Source organism: Coregonus lavaretus (genome assembly GCF_964263955.1).
Source record: "Coregonus lavaretus genome assembly, chromosome: 37".
Classification (NCBI taxonomy): domain Eukaryota; kingdom Metazoa; phylum Chordata; class Actinopteri; order Salmoniformes; family Salmonidae; genus Coregonus; species Coregonus lavaretus.
Genome location: NC_140024.1, coordinates 3423590 through 3431089, shown reverse-complemented (window position 1 = coordinate 3431089; position 7500 = coordinate 3423590). Strand labels below are relative to the sequence as shown.

The 7500-nt window shown below is 42.3% G+C and overlaps 1 protein-coding gene across 1 annotated transcript in view; it reads right to left on the bottom strand.

The window, feature by feature from the left end:
- LOC311111932 (serine/threonine-protein kinase BRSK2-like) overlaps window positions 1-7500 on the bottom strand; it is a gene marked incomplete at both ends in the record, with an annotated part of 127682 nt that overhangs the window by 69319 nt on the left and 50863 nt on the right. The window lies entirely within an intron of this gene.

The window sequence follows — 7500 nt, the reverse complement described above, 5'->3', positions numbered from 1 at the left end:
GAAAACATCCCTCAAAGCTCCTCATAAAAACCACTGTATGAAACCCCCCAGAGCCACGCGAGCCAACGTCTCCCATCTCGCCATTTTGCATCGCAAAGTAAATGTCAACTTCTACATAAACAGCAACATGAAAGAATCAATGCAGAGAAAGCAATAGCTTTATTTTATGACTCACACACACCCACACACAATGGCGACATCCATCTTTTAGGGTGTCACTTTCTCCTAAAAGGTCTGTGTCTAAATACCACCACATGCTGCATATGCACCGCTTTTATTACCTGGCATACATATTTCAGAGGAGACACATATCCTACATTTGACTGGTGATTTCCCCATGGGTTTCCCCAAAGGGGCGAGGAAACTGGGAAACCGGGGCCGTAAACACCAGTGGCTTTGAGCCAAGATGGAAGCCGCAGGGCTTTTTTATGTTAGGCAGTTAGAGCCAGAATGGCATCCTGGACGACATTCACAATGTGCCATTGATCTTGCTGTCAGCGTAGTTCGGGGACCGCTGCTCGATTGCCTGGCCAACATAGGTTAGAGACCCCGGCAACCACTTTACACCAGGTAATGAATATTTGATATTGATGTAATTGCCTCGAATAGATTGCGTGTGTGTGTGCGTGTGTGTGTGTGTGTGTGTGTGTGTGTACGTGTGTGTGTGCGTGCATGCGTGTATGTGCGTGTGTGTGTGTGTGAGCGGGCGTGACGACACCAAAAGGCAAACACATTAGCAGTGTGAGTCATCAGTGAAAGAACAGGAAAATATGGGGAATACACTGAAAGAGATTGGAGAATGAAAGAGAGATGACGTGCGCTCAGTGAAGCTGTGGGCGTTAGAGAGAGCGAGAGAGAGAGCGAGAGAGAGAGCGAGAGAGAGAGAGAGAGAGAGAGAGAGAGAGAGAGAGAGAGAGAGAGAGAGAGAGAGAGAGAGAGAGAGAGAGAGAGAGAGAGAGCGAGTGAGGAAATCTGACTGAATCAGCCAGGCACGTATTGTATTGTAACAAGCCAAATCCCATAAAAATATATACAACAGTATATATTAGTGATAATTGGATCCAAATGAAAGTAGAATGTGTAAAGCGTATGGATCGACAGGAAAAGACAGAAGTGATCAACAGTCTCGTAATCCACCTCTGTTGTAACATCTGAGGTGAGGAGAAATTAACTTCTGTTGTTGGCAGGATGAGAAGATGAGAGGGGGACGAGGAAACATACTGTGCACAGTACTGAGAATGACTCAGTTTACAGTTTACACTAAGCTGTATAGCAGTGAGAGTTTGAGCCATTAAGTCAACTCCCCTGATACTAAGCAAAGACTAGAACACACAACACACACACACTTACACATGCACACACACAAAAACACATACATACACACACAAACAACACACACACACACATCTGACCAACGCAACTGAATCAGCAGAGCAACCCCATTGATTTCTCCTCCCTCTATCTCTCCCTCTGACTCTCCATCCCTTCCCCCATCCCTCCTTCGCCTGTTAAGATCAATACAACCCAAAGGCCCTCCAGGACGATGTCATCAAAACTCTCAAGGCTAGAAGTCCATCCAGCCAGACCCTAAGGCTCTCCAGTCCCAGAGCTGGGGATAGAACCAGGTTTGTATTCAATAACTGATTCTTTTTCTAAATTTATCTCACTGCTTTAACTTCAGACAAGACTAAACCCACATACATGTGGAGTGGGATACATGTAAACAGGTGGAAGCTGAGGAGGCCCATCCATGCTACATGTCCAGTGTGTCAGTAAGGCTACTGCTGATATGGTAAAGTATGTTAAGTGTTCAATAGTTCCTGTGGGACAGGGTGTCTGGTTGCTGGGGTTCTGTCAGCGTATTACGTACATGCAGACACACATGCACGCACACACATGTACACCCGTACAAATGTTTAGACATGCACATATATACACACTGTAGGGACGCAAACTTGTACATGTGTAACATGCACGTACTGTATACACACATACACTGTAGGCACTCACACTTGTGAACACACACACACAAACACACACACGTCACTACCTGGAGTGATGATGCTCTACTGATTAATGGTGAGAGGTCAGCTGTCAGGGAGGTCAAAGGATGGGGTATAATCTTGACATGACCTGTCACCTGACCTTTAACACTAACACATCTACATAACCAGCATGACCCATCTGACAAATCTCATTACCAACTCAAACCAGGGGTTGGAACCGGTTCAGGGAACAGAACAGAGAACCGGAAAATAACAAATGTTTTCAAGGAACAGAATCAGAACTAGGTATGAACGTGATCTATACTATTCTGGAAGAGAACCATTATTTTATAAGCATGGGAACTGGTTAATAACGTTCTTTTACGTTCCGGGCATTTTTTTCAGTCCCACAAAAAAACGCAACAAAGCCCTCACTCTGTCACACAGAAACATATTCTAGTGTCTGCCTTCCAGCTGAAAATCTTTGCCAGTGTGTGTGCATGTAGGCTGCTCCGTGTAGGCTACCTGCTCTGTGTAGGCTACCTGCTCTGTGTAGGCTACCTGCTCTGTGTAGGCTACCTGCTCTGTGTAGGCTACCTGCTCCGTGTAGGCTACCTGTGTGTGTGTGTGTATGCTACTGTACAAGCGTGATTCAGAAATTAGGGAGAGATTTTTAATGACAGAATAACTTTTTCAATACTTGTTAATTAAGGATACTATAGTTATCACGTTTCACATTGGATTTATGAACTACAAAAAGGTAAGATGTGTTTTTAATTCTGGTGCAGCTCTGCACACACAAGCTTGTTAGCTAGCTAGCTAGCTAGCTCTGGTCCAACGTTAAGCCAACTCTCTGAAATTCAAAAACATTCAAAGTTCCCCCATAGAAGCCGCTACTCCATAGGTACAATTATGTGGGCCTAGCTAATTCTGATAATGCATGTCATAACAAGATGCCCAGCACTTCAAGTGAAGCCTCCTCCTCCAACCCCTCTCGCTCTCTCCCCACCTGCAAAATTTCAGTAGCATCTCATGTCCTACACTTGTCTGTCCATCGGGCATGTAAAGAACTATAGCTTGCCCGCTTCATAGCAAGCTGCTCTATCCACACTGATTGGTGAAGTAATTTAATGTCGAAAAAAATAATCATTTTGTTGGTTATGAAGGCCTTGGGTAACATTAGAATACGATTTGTATTTTATTTCAAATAACACAATAGCATTTTAATTAGTTTATGTTACTGTAAGCTATATGTAAAAAACTAAAAACTAAATAAACACCAAAATTCAAGTGTTCAAATTGGTATTTTTGTGGAGTGCCTTTGTTACAACAATGAAAGAGAAAGCATATGCGTTGGAACATTGGTAACAGCTTATTTTTATATCAACAAAATTAAATAAAAAATACCCCAACCACCAAGAAGCACCGTCAAAAGACTAACGGTCAAATGATGAAAACATCAGTAGCCTAAAGATCATTATAAGCAACAAGTGGCCTTGATAAATAGTGAAACTCAGCACAAAAGCAAAAATGGCATTATAATGAATATAAGTGTTGATATGACAGCAGTCAAAAATAGTCAATTATTGTCAGTTTGTGCTCGTGTGCATCTTCACGCAATGGCATTAGTTGGATTTCATTTAGCTGTTATTCCTTGTCCTTACAGTTGACACAATTTTCGTAACTTTCATTTGCTTGACACACTTTGACTTACCTTTGTTTGGTTGTAGTGAGTAATAGTCTCCGGTTTTCTCTTTAATGTGTTCCTTTTGTCTTGTCATTCTTCAGCACTGTTGCTCCACAACGGCTGTGCAGGTGCCTTATTTTGGAGGGAGGGAGCTCCCGTCTCACTTTGTTCATGGTGCTGGCCAGACTTGTTTTCTTTGCAAGCAAATTGTTCATCAATGACAGTGAAGTTAAGAAATTGTCCATGGTGACATTGCTCCCCTTGCCAACATAAGGTTCCACAAGCCTCATCACCACATTCTCTGACACTCGCGCCTGCTGCCCGATGTGGATATTTTCCCAGAGATTGAAAGTCGTTCAGCATGTACAATTACGCACAGTAGACTGATAAGACTGCTTTGATTGGGTAAAACTGATATAGGGTACATACCATTTTAAGATTAAGCCTATAATTAGAATGGATCAATACAATAGACTGGCCTGCCCTGTTCTTCATTCACAATTGGTGATTACATAATTATGCTTCTTTCGCTTCCCCTCGCTCATCAACTCACCCATTCTCCCCATCATACTTCACTTAATTTATTTAATCTGTTATTATACGTGTGAAATTAGTTTTGGTATAGTTTAGGTTAAGTTTCAAGGCAATTGTCAGGTGGGGTTTTTTCAACTGGGCACTGCACTTTCAACTGTTGGAAGAAGGAGAGGAGCAGGCCCTTCTGTTGGGAGAAAGAGGGGCAACGGGGGAAAACCATTCAAACAAATGACAAGCCCTCCTAAAACTGGTTATAACTCCAGTTCTGTTTGTGATATTAAGATTCTAACAACGGCAGTGTGTTCTATAGACATATTTAGGAAAAGTGAAGGACAGAGGGAGGCATGAGTTAAAAAATGTCAGAGCAATAGAAAAAATTTTTTTTATAGTTCTAGTATTAAAAAGGAACAGAAAGGAATGATATAAACTGGTTCGAACCAGAACTTTATTTTGCAGATCGGAACAGTTCTGTTCAGAACTTAATGATTGGAAAATGACTTTGGTTCCAACCCCTGACTCAAACTGACACTAAAACACATTCATAAACTTATGGGTTCAATTGCATGTTTTATATCAAATCAAACAAATCACTGCCTGTTGACTAAATTCAGGATGACAGTTTTTATTACATTTATTATCACATATATTTTATCATACCTACTAACAAAGTCAGACAATGAAGATAATATATTTTCTGACTTTTGACTATATTAAGGCATTTATAGCGAGTTTAAAGTTCAAAGCAATCGTATGCAGTTACAGTGAGTCTACCGAGTATTAACTAGAGCTATCATGACTATAGAGGCATCAGTTCAAAGGACACAATACCATGAGTCATCTCTTTACTGGCTCTGCTGTATTTTAGAAAAGATAATATTTTCAATCAAGTACTGTTGTTGGAACCCTGTGGCCTAAGGATGCAGTTAGCCACCCTCACACACTCTGTAGTGCATACTTGGTAGTGGAGTCCACAGTCGAGTGGCTACGCTTCTGCACCACTTCAGGCTGTTATTTCTAAACAGCAGTCGACAGAGTGCAAAGCACAGTACAGTGCAGCCGCACGGAAATGCCTCCTCCAGAACTCGGGTTGATGATGAACATCAATGCAGTTTGGGAGTTTTCTCAGTTTGACTCAATTTAGGAAAAATAGGACAAGTTCTAACATGCATGCAAGCATGTGATCAAATATTTCAGATGTCAGGAGGATAGAACGTCACAACAACTGAGTGTGTGTGTGTGTTCATGTGCATACGTGCGTGCGTGCGTGCATGTGTCTGTGAGTGTGTGTGTGTGGGTGTTGTGATGGAGTTTCCTCCAGAAGGGAGGCATCTGTAGCTGTCACAGGCTGACTGATGGCACCTCTGAATCTCTGAAATATACATTAGTCCTGCCACAGATGGAATCTGAATATTGGCCTGTTTACATCCCATTATACAGACAAGGTGTTACACAAACATATGCAAACACACACACACACACACACACACACACGTACAGTGAGGGAAAAAAGTATTTGATCCCCTGCTGATTTTGTACATTTGCCCACTGACAAAAAATGATCAGTCTATAATTTTAATGGTAGGTTTATTTGAACAGTGAGAGACAGAATAACAACAAAAAAATCCAGAAAAACACATGTCAAAAATGTTATAACTTGATTTGCATTTTAATGAGGGAAATAAGTATTTGACCCCCTCTCAATAAGAAAGATTTCTGGCTCCCAGGTGTCTTTTATACAGGTAACGAGTTGAGATTAGAAGCACACTCTTAAAGGGAGTGCTCCTAATCTCAGCTTGTTACCTGTATAAAAGACACCTGTCCACAGAAGCAATCAATCAATCAGATTCCAAACTCTCCACCATGGCCAAGACCAAAGAGCTCTCCAAGGATGTCAGGGACAAGATTGTAGACCTACACAAGGCTGGAATGGGCTACAAGACCATCGCCAAGCAGCTTGGTGAGAAGGTGACAACAGTTGGTGCGATTATTCGCAAATGGAAGAAACACAAAAGACCTGTCAATCTCCCTCGGCCTGGGGCTCCATGCAAGATCTCACCTCGTGGAGTTGCAATGATCATGAGAATGGTGAGGAATCAGCCTAGAACTACACGGGAGGATCTTGTCAATGATCTCAAGGCAGCTGGGACCATAGTCACCAAGAAAACAATTGGTAACACACTACGCCATGAAGGACTGAAATCCTGCAGCGCCCGCAAGGTCCCCCTGCTCAAGAAAGCACATATACAGGGCCGTCTGAAGTTTGCCAATGAACATCTGAATGATTCAGAGGAGAACTGGGTGAAAGTGTTGTGGTCAGATGAGACCAAAATCGAGCTCTTTGGCATCAACTCAACTCGCCGTGTTTGGAGGAGGAGGAATGCTGCCTATGACCCCAAGAACACCATCCCCACCGTCAAACATGGAGATGGAAACATTATGCTTTGGGGGTGTTTTTCTGCTAAGGGGACAGGACAACTTCACCGCATCAAAGGGACGATGGACGGGGCCATGTACCGTCAAATCTTGGGTGAGAACCTCCTTCCCTCAGCCAGGGCATTGAAAATGGGTCGTGGGTATTCCAGCATGACAATGAGCCAAAACACACGGCCAAGGCAACAAAGGAGTGGCTCAAGAAGAAGCACATTAAGGTCCTTGAGTGGCCTAGCCTGTCCCCAGACCTTAATCCCATAGAAAATCTGTGGAGGAAGCTGAAGGTTTGAGTTGCCAAACATCAGCCTCGAAACCTTAATGACTTGGTGAAGATCTGCAAAGAGGAGTGGGACAAAATCCCTCCTGAGATGTGTGCAAACCTGGTGGCCAACTACAAGAAACGTCTGACCTCTGTGATTGCCAATAAGGGTTTTGCCACCAAGTACTAAGTCATGTTTTGCAGAGGGGTCAAATACTTTTTTCCCTCATTAAAATGCAAATAAATGTATAAAAAATTTTACATGGATTTTTCTGGATTTTTTTGTTGCTATTCTGTCTCCCACTGTTCAAATAAACCTACCATTTAAATTATAGACTGATCATGTCTTTGTCAGTGGCCAAACGTACAAAATCAGCAGGGGATCAAATACTTTTTTCCCTCACTGTACATATGGTGGAGGCATACTTAGGCATGTATAGACTTCTCTTATCACCAGCCAGTTCCAATGTAACCTACAGTGCCTTCAGAAAGTATTCATACCCCTTGACATTTTCCACATTTTGTTGTGTTGCAAAGTGGGATTAAAATTAATTTAAATGTACTTTTTTTGTCAACGATATGCACAAAATACTCTGTAATGTCAA